The sequence below is a fragment of the Podarcis raffonei genome, chromosome 4 (assembly GCF_027172205.1).
Source record: "Podarcis raffonei isolate rPodRaf1 chromosome 4, rPodRaf1.pri, whole genome shotgun sequence".
NCBI lineage: Eukaryota > Metazoa > Chordata > Lepidosauria > Squamata > Lacertidae > Podarcis > Podarcis raffonei.
In genome coordinates this window covers 69,229,886-69,246,177 of record NC_070605.1, presented here as the reverse complement: position 1 = coordinate 69,246,177, position 16,292 = coordinate 69,229,886, and the positions used below count along the sequence as shown (strand labels likewise).

Genomic DNA, 16,292 nt, shown 5'->3' with positions numbered 1-16,292 from the left:
TCAAGCTTTATCAATTTTTGGTTAACTTCTGACACAGTTCATGGCTTTAAGTTACATTCCATTCAGATTTCAAGTTTCCACTTTACATAGCAGGTAAAATAAAAATACAGCTGCATAAACTGCTTTAACTGCAGGGTGTTGGTGATCACCTTGTCACTCAGACAGAAACCCTGAGGCAAGATGCATACCGGCCTGGGAAATCACCAGCTCATTTTAATAATTAATAACAATAACAACTAATAACACACACACACACACACACACACACACACACACATATATATATTAACAACAGTCAGACCAGATCAGGAATACAGTATTAGAAAAGAGTGAAGTGAGAACTTCGGCAAAGTGTAATATTTTAGCAAATTGACAACCGAAACAATACGAAAAATCCACCTGCATCCCCACCCCACTCACACAGACCACTTGGATCCTAATCTACTGATATGGGACAATTTTTCCACACCAGACTAAAGGCGGGGGGATGGAGTCCTCTTGATAATTCACCATCATCTTAGTGCTAATTTATCCTGATATACACATGATTCCATGAAATTTTAGCTGATATACACACTTTTGCAAAGCAATTTTCTCCAATATAACACATTTTAATGTTACTTTTGCTAATATATTCATTTTTACCCTAGTTTACACATTTTTGCATGCAATACTTGGTTGGAAAAGTGCATTGCAACATCTGAAGAAGTGAAATTTTTGAAGGATGGCTGTGTTTAGATTCTTGCATTGTTCAATTTTCATGAGGACTTCTTAATAAAATTACAAACTAATGTGAGAATGCAGAGAGCTGTATTTAAGATTGGGAAAAAGGAGAAACTGAGAAAAACCATAATTGACATATTCAGCCAACCTTACGAAGACTAGACTGTATTTTGGTTTACATATTGTTTCAGAAAGTGTGAATTGAGTTTCTTCTCCATCCATAGTTCCATCTACCACAATGTTCTCTAGCCTACATCTGGACTCTTATCCAGGACAGAAACTGGAAATAAGCTCTCTTGCAAAGTTCTTTAATATTTCACAACACAATTAATCTTTCATTACCCACAAACACAGTGACCTTCAAGTGTACACCAAACACACAGGAGAAACCAGTAAAAATGGGTTAAATTATTTCCTACCCTTCACTAAACATCCAGCCAGTTTATGAACAGGATCTTACTATTCCTCTAGGGAACCAAATGAAAACAATAACACGAAGAGAGAACACTTTCAGCTGAGGCTTAGGACAAACATTCATGCCATTAGAGAACTAAGAGCTGACAACTTCTATTTCCTGATTAATCAACATTTCACACACTCGCTCTCACACACAAAACATGCAGCTCACTGCAGCCTGTGTTTCTACATTTAGACATAAGAACATAGCTCCACTTCAATCCAGAATGGCTGAAAGACCCATGAATCCCACTGACCCAGGAGGGCAACTACCGGTAACATAGCATAAAGGCCCTATTTTATTACTGCAGTTAGGGTGGCCAATGTGTGTCATGTTACAGAGGACAAGCTTCTATTTGAAGGGCTCTCTGGGCCAAGTCCAGTTTAAAGATAAAAAAAGGAGAATAAGAAAGAGCAAGTGTCTTGTAATGGCCCATCAGCAGTTCGCACCAGCAGTAGGGGCTGACCCACTTGTATCCATAAACAAGATACTGGCTAACCAACATTAGTCTGTTCTCAGCCAGTCCCCGCCCAGTTAAGGAGCGGGTCTGCTTGTCACTGGCATTGCCTTCCACTATAGCTGGTCTTCCTGCCTTCTGCCCTACCAGTTGCAATGAGCAGCACTCAATGCTGACCACCAGTCTTCCCTGCTATGGTAAGATGAACCATATTCCTACTTAAATTAGAATAATTCATTCTAAATTTGCATTTGTTTTCAAGGCCCACCCTATTGCTGTATACTGGAATACTGTATACAGGACTGTATCCTGCTTTAATTGTTTTTGTTGTTGTTTTACATTTTTGTCACCCGTCTCACCTTGGGGCCTGCTGGTGATGCACAGGTAATAAACTGAATCATCATCATTGTCTACACATTTAAATTTGTGTATGTAAATTCTAGGGACGCGGGTGGCACTGTGGGTTAAACCACAGAGTCTAGAACTTGCTGATCAGAAGGTCGCGGTTTGAATCACCGTGATGGGGTGAGCTCCTGTTGTTCAGTCCCAGCTCCTGCCAACCTAGCAGTTCGAAAGCACATCAAAGTGCAAATAGATAAATAGGTACCGCTCCAGCGGGAAGGTAAACGGTGTTTCCGTGCGCCGCTCTGGTTCGCCAGAAGTGGCTTAGTCATGACCCGGAAGCTGTATGCCAGCTCCCTCAGCCAATAAAGCGAGATGAGCGCCGCAACCCCACAGTCAGGCACAACTGGACCTAATGGTCAGGGGTCCCTTTACCTTTACCTATGTAAATTCTACATCCACTTTTTCTGGTGATGCATTTCCTCCTTTTGGGCAATGCATAAATAACTATCCAAACCACAGGGCTGGCTGATAATGTGAATGCCATGCTGGACCTCTGCCTTCTGTGCTCTTGCAATCTATTTGGATTTGTTTTGGTGGAACTTGCACAGTAGAAATTCCTAGTGGTTGTCAGTGGGTGGGTCTTTCCTTCCTTCCTTTGAATGGGCCTATGCCTATGGCAGAGACATCCTCATTAAAACTCTGAAAAGCATAGCATGCTAGAAAGGTATGCAAAGAGTCCCATGGAAATGAATGAAATCTGTGTACTAGCACACTCACACTTTTGTGGTACTTTCTGGGACATCTGAAAGAGTTTAATGCAAGTGTTTGGGATGTGTGTAGAAAGATTCCATTCATTTTTATTGCAATCACAGATGTCTACTCAGAAGGAAGTCCATTTTTAAAAGTAGCTTACTCCCAGGTAAGTGTGTATCAAATTGCATCAATTACCTGTTACATGCAATGTGTTAGGTGGTTTTGTTCCACTCCAAATCATTTTCATCTAAATGAAATGGGTGGGAAAAGCTCTTTCATGAAACACCTAATTAAGCTAACTTTTTGTTATCATTTATCAGTTATCTCAACCTTTGAAACTAGCCCAAGTTCTGATTGCCCCCCCAAAGTATTCAACCCATGCAAGAAAACTGATCTCTTGGGAAGCTTCCAAAAATGTACAGCCTAAAATGATATAACTTTACCATATTCCATTGCAAACCTGGCATGAACATGCTGCTTAGCAAACTGTGATGAGTAACAGGAGGGACACAAGCTTTTAATGCTATCAAAACATTTAGAGTGAAAATTCAGAAAGTTTGTATATAGGGGAGGAAAACTCCCATACATATCATCCCTAAAGTATTCCAGGCCCTTTCCCCACTACTTCTGGCATCCTTAAACAGAATGACATCACAATTCCATAGTAGAAACTGTGATTGCACACATACAAAGAGAGAGAGACAGCCTGTCACTGGGGTACTCTTTGAATCCTGGCCAAACGTCAAAGGCAGATTGTTTAATGATGAACTTTCGTTCACTCTTTCATTACATCAAAGTTGCATGTGCATTCAGGACCCTGATGAATAATACAACTTCATATATTTCTGCTGTATAACCTATATTCATATTGTATCTGCTCATAGCTTTGGTTCAATAACGTGGCTTTGAAACTTAAAATACAATCTACACCTCTGCTTTCTCATTCACGCTCTTCCCCACTGATTGCTCGGGGCAGAGAGAGGCTCATATCTTTCTGTCTTTTCTTCACTGTCCCAGAAGAACTTCTTTTATCATGATCACTTTATGTGCTTGAAAATTATGTACAAAGAAGCAGGATCAAACCAACTGTCCCTGCTCCCCTAACCCCGATGCATTCATTGGGTCTGTTTTGTACAGAATCTGTGCATGTTGCCCCCTAGGCTCTATATTTGCAACCTAGGGTGCAGAGAAAAGCAGGGGGCATCAAGTCATACATGTGTGTAGGCTGACACTGGATACACTCTCACTGCAACCGCATCTATTCACTGTACATAATTTCCAGTTACGTGGAAAAGGGCTTACATTATTCATTTTACTTTGTTACAATACCCAACCCCTTGCACTTTCAGGCCCAAGGGAGCTTCAAGGAAGCTTACAAAAATCTAAGAACAGTATAAACACACAGCATTTAATTTGCTATTTCACAGAAACAAATACTCCACCCAAGATATTTACAAAAACTAACAGGATTGCGATCAGCTAAAAGATAGCTTTATCTGCCACCCATTGTTGATGGACAACATTTTTGTGGTGCTGTTTTGAATTAACCCGCTTTATTTTATATCTGTCTTAAATATAAACATTATGAATTATAGATATGGTTCTGATATAGGAATATTACTAAATCATACTTGGTAAAATGTCTTCTTCCAAACGTACCTTATTTGGGTCTTTAGCTTGCCCAAGTACTAAAAAAAAAGTCTCCAGGCAACTTGTTAAAGATGGCTTTGAACAGACATATGGAACTGCAGCTCTCTGTAATTACTGTCATTTACGAATTACAGTCTGATTTAATCTTTACAAAATAATTTTAGATGCAGAGCTTTAATTAAACTTTCATTTTTTATAGGAATGAGCTTGATATTGTAGAAACCTACATCAACCAAGTCAACAGAGATCTAAAGAGCTGCTTGGCATTAAAAAGTGGGTATTTGCCAGCAGTTACAACATAGCAATATCTGACGTACCATATTATTCAAATTTCAAATGTGGAAAACGTGGCGCACATTGGTTATCACTCTGTAGCAATAGCACTATGAATGGAAAGCAGTAACAGAGCAGTACCAAGATATTTTAGCAAAGAATCCTGTCAATAGAATGTTGACTTTTGTGCTTATTAGCAGAGCCAGAGAGTTCTGTTATATGCCCTTGCAGTCAACCAGGATCTTCCTCAGACATCTAGATGGCTAAAATGATAGAATCTCTATAACACAGAGAATTATAGAGGATCATCTAGTCCAACCCCCTGCAATGCAGGAATATGCAGCTGTCCCATATGGGGATTGAACCTGCAACCTTGGCGTTATCAGCACCATGCTCTAACCAACAGAGCTCATAGTCTGAAGGTGAAAACACCTATGTTAATTAATCTGTTCTTATCAGCTTAATATTTGAGCCACTTAGTTCATCTCCTTCCTGTCCCACTAGTTACTTTAACAATCCTGGCATTCCTAGGCATGTGTCTACTCTTCAGCGGCAGGCTTACCTGCTTAGTGCACCTGACTTGGCTGGGTGCAACAGGAAGAGGTCCTTGTGGCATTTCTCTTCCTGGCCAGAAGAGAAAAGTGACTAGGACGTGTACAATTGATGTCAATGCTCATTTCATGCCAACTGAAAAAGCTTGTTTACATTACAAATACATGGAATTGCCAGTCCAAACATGTGCTTATACGAAACCTTTTACAGGATTGTCATGTCAGTGTCAGCCACCTGCATTACTGTGTGCAAGGATGCCCACTACCAAATACATAGGCCTGGATCCTGAGATAGGTTATGTTAGGGATGTTTGCAGAAGGAAAGTTTCCCACCCCCTTCTCCCCTGAAAAGCCTCTCTGGAAGGTCAAGCCCATCCTGAAGAATGCCACAGGAGGTCTTCTGGGGATGGCTGTGTTCTGAGAAGTCCAGATAAACTTATAAGAGTAACCCAAAAAGAAAATCAGTAACTGCAGTTTCCCTGGCGAATAGTTTGCACATCACCGCCATTCAGCAACTTTGGGGAAGTGTCAAGTATATCCCACAGTACATTTTCAGGACAAGCTGGCCAACTTTCCACATGAACTGACCGGAGTTCATTGGCAGACAAATCAATGTGGAATAAGTCCCATGAAGGCAAAAAGTCTGAAAGCACCTGACGTAACAAATCAGCTTCTCAGATTTGATCTTGTGTGGGTTTGTTTCTGAAGGACAAAAAGAAAGTTCACATACAATGGAACTTTGCAACCGTCTTAACAAAGAAAGAGAAAACCTATTCACAAAGTTTGCTCTAACTCAACTTCTAAAGTTACTGGCTGACCTCAGAAATACTGACTCACAAATGTGAGGTAATGGAAAGTATAAAAAAAATCAAATCAATCCCATTTCCTTTTGTCGTGGTTCTCTGCTGCTATTTTTCGTCCTTCCCCCCACCTACCCTGATCTTGGTTCACTGACTAATTTTTATCCTGAATCATACAGGACGACAACATTGGTCCCTAAAGCAAGTACATATAATGGATACCCTGCAAAGAATGGACATTGATCCACACGAACCACAGTAATTAATGACTCAGTGCTGTGGCAGGACCACAGGGGACATGTCAAATATAGATTTGTTGATTGTATCAAGTCAGTGCTTTATCCTAAGCCCCAAAACAAATTTTATTCATTGTTTTATTGTCACGCAGCCATCATCTCGAACATTCCAGACATAGTCAGCAGACAATATTGCTCCATTCCCCTCCTTGTTTAAGGTTATATTTTATGGTGGATATGTGTTTTTGCATGGCTGTGTCTTGCATTGCACAAATTATTCATGGATGCATTTTCATACTCATACCTTTCAACCAAATTATATTTGACTAGTTCATTTTATTACCAGCATGAGGGTTTGAATCAGGTGCTTCCTAGTCTCTGTTTGGTATAAACACACTTTATATCAAGAATGAATGAAGTATAGGTCAAGAGAGAAAAGGGGGAATTCTTTCTAGGCTACAAACATGGCTCCTTGGTGGCTGTTTGGTTCTAGCCTGGTTATAAGTGCTTCCAGGTTATAGCTGGCATTTTGCCTGTACTAAAGCATATCCTGGAAGTTGAAAAGTCTCTTTTTGTTAACCTTCCCACCCACTCATGGCTCTTCTTGCCACCTGCTTCCTTCCCAATCTTCCAACTTCCTTGTCTGCCTACTGCTTCCAATTTCCAGTTTTCTTCAGGCTTACTCCTCAGTTTTGACCTGGACCCGTTACTTACTCGAGACTGACCTTGTGCTACAGCTGACTTCCTAAATTCTGTTTTAATTCTCCTGTTGAGATGAGTTACAGAACTACTTACAAACTCCCATCTCAGCCTTGCCAGGATTTTAGGATCAGCATGCCATATAATGAATAGTACTAATGTTTATCGTTATTATTTTTCAATAGATGCACAATTATTGCTAATATTATTTCCTCTGAACATTTCCATTATCGCTCTAAATGTATTATTTTATTTGATGCAAGAAACAAGTCATCCACGAATCTGAATTAATACTCTCCTGTTTTATAGTTTAAAGCTAGAAGTAAAAATAACTATAGACAGATGGCAACACAGATCAAGAATAAATTCTTGGATTTTTCCAAAGGGGATTACGTAACCATCAAACTAGAGTGACTACTATGTGAATCATGCCATAATTTATGGGCTGAAATAAAGGACAATTCAAACACTTGTTCTTAATTCATACAATGAAGATACCTCCCACATCTTGCCATTCCCCAAATTCACTGCAACAGATCTGTCAACACTCTCTCTTCAGTTGCTTCTGGAATGTAAAGACAGTGAGCACTACTGGGAAAATTTAAATGGAAAGCTAATCAATATCAGTATATAGATATTATTAAGTAGAGCTTGATTTTCTGAGTTTTGATTAAGCATGCATGCAGGAGGATACACTACTTTGGGTTGAAAATGAAAACTAAGGAAGCTTACAGAAGGAAAGTTTCTCCACCACCACCAGTTACCTGTGTCCCTCCAAGAGTGGGAGGGGCTATCTTGAACCATGTGGGATGGGATGTGGAGAGCAACTAAATAAGCCACATCAATTCTGGGGACATTCTTTCTTTAGGCCAGCAGCCCCTCGCCATGCCCCATTATTCTTTGTTCAGCAGCAGCCGCCTATGTCCTGCAGAGTCATGGGGTGGCAGTTTCAAGGGTTTTCACAGTGGGAGAAGGGGGCAGGAAACGTAAGGAAATTGATTTTAAGATCCAAGCATGTGACCCTTAATTGAAAAATTCTACTTTTAAACAAGGGAATTGACAACATCTGGAAAAAAAGTTGTTTTCTGTTTTTGAAGTAAATATAAAAGTCTATATGGCCTCCCAGGACACAGAAGGCAAGGCAGAGTAAGCAAAACTATATGGTTAAAATACTGGCAAACCTTTGACATATGTATAATGGGAATAGATATTGAAACGTAATAACACCGTTCTCTTGTATTCAAACTTAAAAGAAAAGTTTCTGAAAATAATGACCAGATGGCAAATCACCCTAGTCAATCTCAGGAAAATTATCAGCAGATATGACTCTATTTATTGGAAATGCAGGACACATGTTGATGCCCATTATTATCATTCATGATGGTTATGTCCCATAGCACATAATTTTTGCTTTCCATTTCAATTAAAGCGATCACTAGCTTACATAACTCACTTTCTTTTAGCCTTTGCAATTAGATAGATAGATATGAGGTAGACATTTAATATTATATTAAGGTCAAGTAGCTAAGATTGTGTGTGTGTGTGTGTGTGTGTGTGTGTGTATGCAAAGTGCTAGAAAAAAATTGAACTTCATGCAGAATTGAACATACATAAATGACCTCCATAACGGCAAAAGTGGCCAGTTACGTAAGAGGAAACTGCACACAATTTATCATCCTTCATTAGTTATTGGAACAGTAAGAATGTTGATATATAAAACAAGTTGCATCCATTTAGAACCTTGCAGTGTGCATAGTTTATGCATGGAGAATTTTTTAAAAAATCAACAAAACTGAGGCCCATTAAAGTGAATGGAGGGATAACTTTGATTGGACCTGTATAGTATCTCATATACACACCCACAGTTTTGGCATCATCCTCTGGACAGCTAGAATCTCTTACCCATACGAGATCTTAACAGACTGCTCCCAGCAAAGATGTGGAACTAAGGGATCAAAACTCCCTATAGAATCCCAGATGTTTTACCTAACCAGATGTCCATTGGGCCACAAAAATACAGATGTACCTTGGGTTAAGAACTTAATTCATTCTGGAGGTCCGTTCTTAACCTAAAACTGTTCTTAACCTGAGGTTTAGCTAATGGGGCCTCCCGCTGCTGCTGCGCCACCACCACGCGATTTCTGTTCTCATCCTGAAGCAAAGTTCTTAACCCGAGGTACTACTTCCGGGTTAGCGGAGTCTGTAACCTGAAGCGTCTGTAACCCGAGGTACCATTGTATCCTTTCTTCTGTCTCTTGACCAATGTTTGCAGCAAGCTCCTCCCAAAATTCTGTCTGCTGTGTGCTGGGAGTTAGTCTGGGAACACTACATCACCTCCAACACAACTGGGTTTACATCCAGCCATCCTGCAGAGTTGGCAATGACTATGCAGTGCAGCTTTTGACAGTGAGAAGATATTCCATGAACAAAAATCTTTTGTATCCAAGCATGCATACACATATATGTATATATATATATTCCACTTCCTTGATTTTGTTTATCCTTTCTCTGGTTAGGTCTGGGTTTTCTGAGGCCAATAATTATTTCTAAATGGATAATCACGTGACTATCTGAACTCATGAAAGACATCACACACAATCAGCATCTTTCCCCCTGTATGTGTCTATTCATGTCATTGCTCCAGGGTAGCTATTTCGCTCGATTTCTTAACATTTTATTTAGCAAACAAATCACACATCCCAGTCAAATGCCACTGATTTACGTCATGTAGAAATAGATCTGAAGAAGCATAGGCAAAATAAGAGCAAACAGATGTTTGCAAACCAACCACTGTGCTAATGGAGGTAATATGGCAGCGTTTCAGAAGCAAAACATATTATATACTGAGTTAGCCAGCAGAGTTTTAAGCGCAGCTGCATAACTCTGGCAAGAGACAGAACATTTCAAACTGCTATGTGGCATTATTCAATATCAATTGAAAAAATTACAATTATCTGGTGCATAAATGGTGTCCTAACAGAAAATCGAACCATGACATTATACAACGAGGAAGTAATTTCAAAGCTGCTACCTGCTACCTTAAAAAAGCATAAAGTGGGAAGTAGGGAAGATATGAGTACTGATCGCTATATCTTGCTACCACATTGTAAATCATGCCCCAGTGTTTGAAAAATGCTATTAAGTATGGCAGCAATATGTTTGTCTACAAATATCAGCTTTTAGGTTGAATACAACCCTAGATTAGGAATGGGGAGGAAATTTGGTTCAGTTCCCCATTAAAAGTGAATAGACCTAATTCACACTTCCTAGAACAGTTTGAGAAGTGACACACTCATCCTTTGAAACCTGCATTTCTCCAAATTTTCCAGTGCAGTTTTCCAACCAAGTAATGTGTACACGAAAGCATATACTTGGCATAAAGTGTGCACAAACACACATATATTAGTGAAGACAACATACAAAACATATTATGGTATATCAGAGAAAACTGATTTGCAGAAATGAGTGCAATATTTTAGGCAAAATTTCACAGAAAAGTGTGTACAATAGGAGAAAACTGCACTAAAATGCTAATGTATTTTCATGAGGACCCTTTAAAAAAAGAATTCGCAAACTGGTGTGGAGAACTGAATTTAAGTTTGGACAAGATGGAAAACAGAGAAATGAGGTTTATGAGATTCACCCATCCCTACTCTAGATTTAATACCACTCTGTTTTACAGTCCTTCCTCCTGAGATTTCTTTTCCTGCACCCTGTAGCAAGAATAGTGTGCCTAGCCAGAATTTTAAGTTCTATTGATTGCAAAAGGAGAGTTAAGCACATTCTACTGAAATCTATACAGTAGTTACCTCTGGTTTATGCCATCCATGTGGGCATAACCTACCTTACAGGATTGTTGTGAGAATAAAGTCAAGTACACCATCCTTAGCTCAATGGAGGAAGGGTGTGGTACAAAAATAAACAAGAACAAAGGCATTGCCTTGCTGAATTATAGTAAAGTGACAAGTGCATAAAAGGGCAAAATTAGTACTAGCAGTGCTGAGAACAGATCAAGTCTCCAGCGTTGCTGTCTGGGCAGGATTGTGAACTGGAAGCACAGATCCCTACTTTGCAGAATGAGCAGGAGGTCCCCAGGGCTGGCTTACTAAATTTTGAAATGAGAGAAGTGATTCCTGCATTGCAGTGGGTTGGACTAGATGACCCTTGGTGTCCTTTCCAACTCTAAGATTCTATGATTTTAAGTACAGTTGTACCTTGGAAGTCAAACAGAATCCGTTCCGGAAGTCTGTTCAACTTCCAAAACATTCAAAAAACCAAATTGTGGCTTCTGATTGGTTGCAGGAAGCTTCTGCTGCCAATCAGAAGCTGCGGAAGCTCCGTCGGACGTTTGGGTTCCAAAAGAACGTTTGCAAACCAGAACAATAACTTCCGGGTTTGTGGCATTCGGGAGCCAAAATGTCCGAGTTCCAGGGCATTCGGGATCCAAGGTACGACTGTATTTCCATCTAAAAAGTCCCCCTGCAATACTCATTCTGTTCAGAGTATAAAATTAACTGCAGCTTTCCCATAAAGAGCAATAGCTACAAAGTATAGAGGTTCACAGCCTGGCACATAAACAAAAAATCCCAACCAGTCATATGTTAAAGCTCAGTCTGTCATATCAAAGAGATTTTCTCTCCCTTCAGCCTTGCCTCATGTTTAGACAACTATAAAGACGGTGCCTCAAGTGCCTACATGAACTCAGGAGGTCTGTTGGGACATGGCACCAGAATGCTTCATTTTCTTTTTGCTAGGGCAGCTTTCAACAATAGCGCTGCATTTCATATTTCACAAAGATTAAGTCGGAAATCAGAGAACCAAATGCCTTGTGATCAGAAATCAATTTATAAAACTAGATTTTAATTCTGCTCCACAGATTATATTGCAAGTTGAAAGCTGCCTTTCTATCAGAACTATTCAAAAATATTAATGTTTTAGTACTTAGTTGAATCTTATTTAAAAATATATATATTACCCCAAGGCTTATGGAGGAAAGCTATAGGGTTAGCACAGTTTAAGAAACTGCATTCCCATAATACTCTGTATTATGGCTAGTTGCCTTCCTCAGAATGAATATAATAATAATCTTGTGACCTTAATTCCTTCTGAGACAGATCAGGCTGTTATATTGTATTTTTCTACAGCTACCGCTTTAGGCAAAGTGGTCAGGAAAATGCTGGTATTAAGGTACATTACAAGTATCCAGTCTCCCTAAAGCACAACATAAAATATGGCTCTCTGTATGGGCCCGCATTATTTCTCATTAAAATCACAATTATCATCTTCATTTATCAATATTGTATGGATATTGCATGCCTTAAGTAAAGGTAAAGGGACCCCTGACCATTAGGTCCAGTCGTGACCGACTCTGGGGTTGCGGTGCTCATCTCGCTTTACTGGCTGAGGGAGCCGGCGTACAGCTTCCGGGTCATGTGGCCAGCATGACTAAGCCGCTTCTGGTGAACCAGAGCAGCGCACGGAAACGCCATTTACCTTCCTGCCAGAGCGGTACCTATTTATCTACTTGCACTTTGACATACTTTCGAACTGCTAGGTTGGCAGGAGCAGGGACCGAGCAACAGAGCTCACCCCATCACGGGGATTCGAACCGCCGACCTTCTGATCAGCGAGTCCTAGGCTCTGTGGTTTAACCCACAGCACCACCCGCGTCCCTATTGCATGCCTTAGATGCACATATTTTGGCTTATAAGCAGTATACAAATTATTTTTTTTAAATCATCTATTACTTTACCACCCAGGCTCCGCCCATCAGCTTGCCCCTGATAGGGCACATTCAAACTTCAGGAGAGCAACCAGTCAGGGAGGTGCCCCAATGGCCAGCTGCCATGGCAAAGTCATTTTCTCCCCCTGGGGGTGTGAGGGGCTGCTGCACTGGGCCACAACCTCTGCCCACCTCTGGACCATGTAAGCAGCTATTCTCATACCCCTGGTCAGATATAGGTGTTTTCTTATGACTCTATAGTCTTAAACCCAGAGAACCGCAGCTAACAGTTAAAGGGACACGACAGGAACTTGAAAAAGAGGAAGCAGCAAGTAATCCACACTTCATTGTTTCACCAGTACAGTGTAAGCTACAAGAGAGGAAGGCACACATTCCATGAAGGGAGATGCCCAAACTCCAGAGGTGGAAAAACTCCATCTTTTGCACATTATTGCAAAAAATGAGAAAGGAGAAATGTATTGGATCTTGCCATTTTGAACAACTCACAAAAGAGTGCAAAGTTTCTGTCCTATATAGATGTAGAAACTGGAGAATATTACTATAGTTCAAAAGAATTAAAAAAAAAAAACCCCACTGAAATAATTACTGTTTTTTCAATCATTTTAATTTCTAGCACACTTAAGACACCTAGTGGCTAAACATTTGTCAGACATTGCACCAGAATGACCAAAGGTACTTCTAGATATGGCTCTGTACATAAATGGCATAGCATTATTCCTACTATAATTTCATTAATATCCCACCTTCATTAAAATATATACAAGAAATAAATTTTAAAGGATACTGCACGCAATGAAGCACATCTTAAAAATGAACTATAACAATAAAGCAACCAGTTTTGACAAAAGCTGTTAAAATGAATAGCAACAGATACATAATGAGAGTCCTGAAAATGTCTGTCTAAATAAAATGATTTTTTTCTGCCCACCTAAAATCAGACAGCAAGAAGAGCCAAGAAATATTTCTACAGAAGCTATGCAAGATTCCTGGATGCCACAACAGAAGAGGCTATTTCCTGGCTACTTACTTGCATTCCTAGTGGTACCCAAAGGAGTGGACCTAGTGGTACCCAAAGAAGTGTCCTTGTAGGGTAACTGAAGTCCCACACAGGTACCTATGGAGGAATGCAATTCCTAGGATATTCTGGTCCTGAATTGTTTCAGGATTTAAAAGTGTGAGAGCAAGCACACTGACCTGTACCTAGAAGAAAACTAGTAATTGGTGAAGCTGAGAAAGCACTGGTGTTATATGGCCTGAACAGGCAGCTTCCAACAGTACCATCCCAGCTGTGTGCTAATTCAGCTGAAGCTTCCAGACAATTTTCAGAGGCAGCTCCACACAAGGCCCATTGCATCAAACTAAGACTAAGTCTGGGTTTTCTTTCAGGACAGGATACATTTTGAGTAGAAGATGATTCGTAAAAAAAATCCGCTTGCGGCCACTGCCATTATAACTAAGCATCCAGGTCTTGGAAGTTAAGAAACCCCCATTTCCATCCTTGTTTCTTCACGAGGAGTGCAGAAAAAGGCTGAATACCTCATTCAGAATCATCACAACCCTCAACCAACATTTGATTAGAGGTTTTTACAATTAAGCAGTATACAAATTCTGCTAAATATATGCAATGCTTGTCTTGTCTGAATTACACTTCAGCTTGTTCACCAGTCCAAAGCCACCAGCAGACTCCATTGCAACTACACACAATCCTGTGGACAGGGATGCTTGGAGTTGTAGTCCAATACATCTAGAGAACAACAGGTTTTCTACCATTGTTGTACTGAGACAAAGGGGTATACCTAACACTGCCAGCGCAGCACACCCAATTTTTGCCACTCCACCCTAGCTACTGTAGCCTTCTGTGCCATGTTCTAGAGCAGGAGTCAGCAACCTTTTTCAGCTGTGGGGGGCTGGACTATATTTTTTTTGGGGGGGAATGAACGAATTCCTATGCCCCACAAGTAACCTAGAGATGCATTTTAAATAAAATCACACATTCTACTCATGTAAAAACACACTGATTCCTGGACCGTCCACGGGCCGAATTTAGAAGGCGACTGGGCCGCATCTGGCCCCCGGGCCTTAGGTTGCCTCCCCCTGTTCTAGAGGCTCCCCAGCCCTCAGTAGGGTGTCACCTTCCACAAATAGAACTGCTTTCCACTAACGCAAAGACATCATTGGATACAACCACAAGTGATTATGGCATGCTGTGAGGTCATGCTCTCAAAGGTATCATTTCCCACTCAATCATATTTTAAGTAATTAAAAAATTGTTCTCCATGGATTTTTTTGGTGTTGTTTCCTGTGAAGCCAAGATCCTTAAGATGTTGAAGATCCTCCATTCCAGGTGAATATGTCCACGCTGGCTTCCAGTTAGTCTAACAAAGCATGTTTTATCAACATTTCTCTTTAGCCACTAATACAAATTGGATTGTTTAATATGGGTTTGGATTATTTTATTGTATTTGGTGTCAATTTCATTGGAAAGGTACTTGCACTGTTGTGCACTGCCATGGAATCATTGATGAAGGATTGTATAAAAATGTCTTACATAAATAAAACATTTTACATTAATCATTTTGGAGCACAATAAAAACCGACCCAGAAATGCATGAAGTACATTTACAGTTAGGAAACTTCTAGTTCTCAGGTTCCAGATTTTTTACTGCAGACAAATTCCATTGTAATAAATGGCATTGTACAAACATAAAGAGGTTGAAATCAGAAACACATTACTGAGCATAGTTATTATATTTGGTGGTCAGCAATCCATCAGCTTTGCGTGTAATCCCAATATTACTTTCATATACTGCCCTAGACAAACGTTTCATTTATTTTATTTGTGCAATGCCTATGAATGCACATCAATGGGGGGGGGGTAGGGACATTGACATAAATGATAGCCAGAAATGAAATTTCATTTCATTTCCGAAGATAGCTAAGTCACACTGCTCCTCTGCAGAAACTCCTAAAAGAAAATACATTAATTAATTAATTCTGAATTGCAGCAGTTTATTAATGCTAGATAGATATATATATATTTATGAGTGTGACTTAGATTAATAAATACATTTAAATTGCTTTTGTCCTTTATTCTGAATTTTTATTTTAAACTCCACAGATATCATGAAGCTCCCAGTTCTATTGCCTAGTTATTATATAGGCATTCATAGATAGAAAATTACTTAGTGGTAAGAAAGGGAACATTGCGTCAACACTAGTACTACCAACTGCTGAACAGATAATACTTTTCAGGAATATTAACACTGTATTTTCTTTTCTCAGCACTTCAAGGAATCAAAGCCTACAATACAGGTAATGTGGTTCTTCAAGGCTTATAATTAATTCTTAGAGAGAAAGAAAAACTGTATCACACTTTTAAAAGCCCTGCACCTGTTTTGGAATAGTTTTTTTGTATGCCACTTGGTGCTCTAGAATACGGCTGTTTCAAAAGAAAACAGTTTAAGAATCCCTTTCACTCACAACTCTCCAGACACATCCGTCAGTCTACTGTGATGAAATAGTTGCTACTTGTTTTTTCTGCATGCAAGTACTAGGAAATGCTGTGCAGCAGAAAAAGGACACCAATGCGTGTTCTCCAAGACTGG

The 16,292-nt window shown here is 39.8% G+C and overlaps 1 protein-coding gene across 1 annotated transcript in view; it reads right to left on the bottom strand.

The window, feature by feature from the left end:
- MID1 (midline 1) overlaps nucleotides 1-16,292 on the bottom strand; it is a 198,265-nt gene that overhangs the window by 181,271 nt on the left and 702 nt on the right. The gene's annotated exons all lie outside the window — the stretch shown is intronic.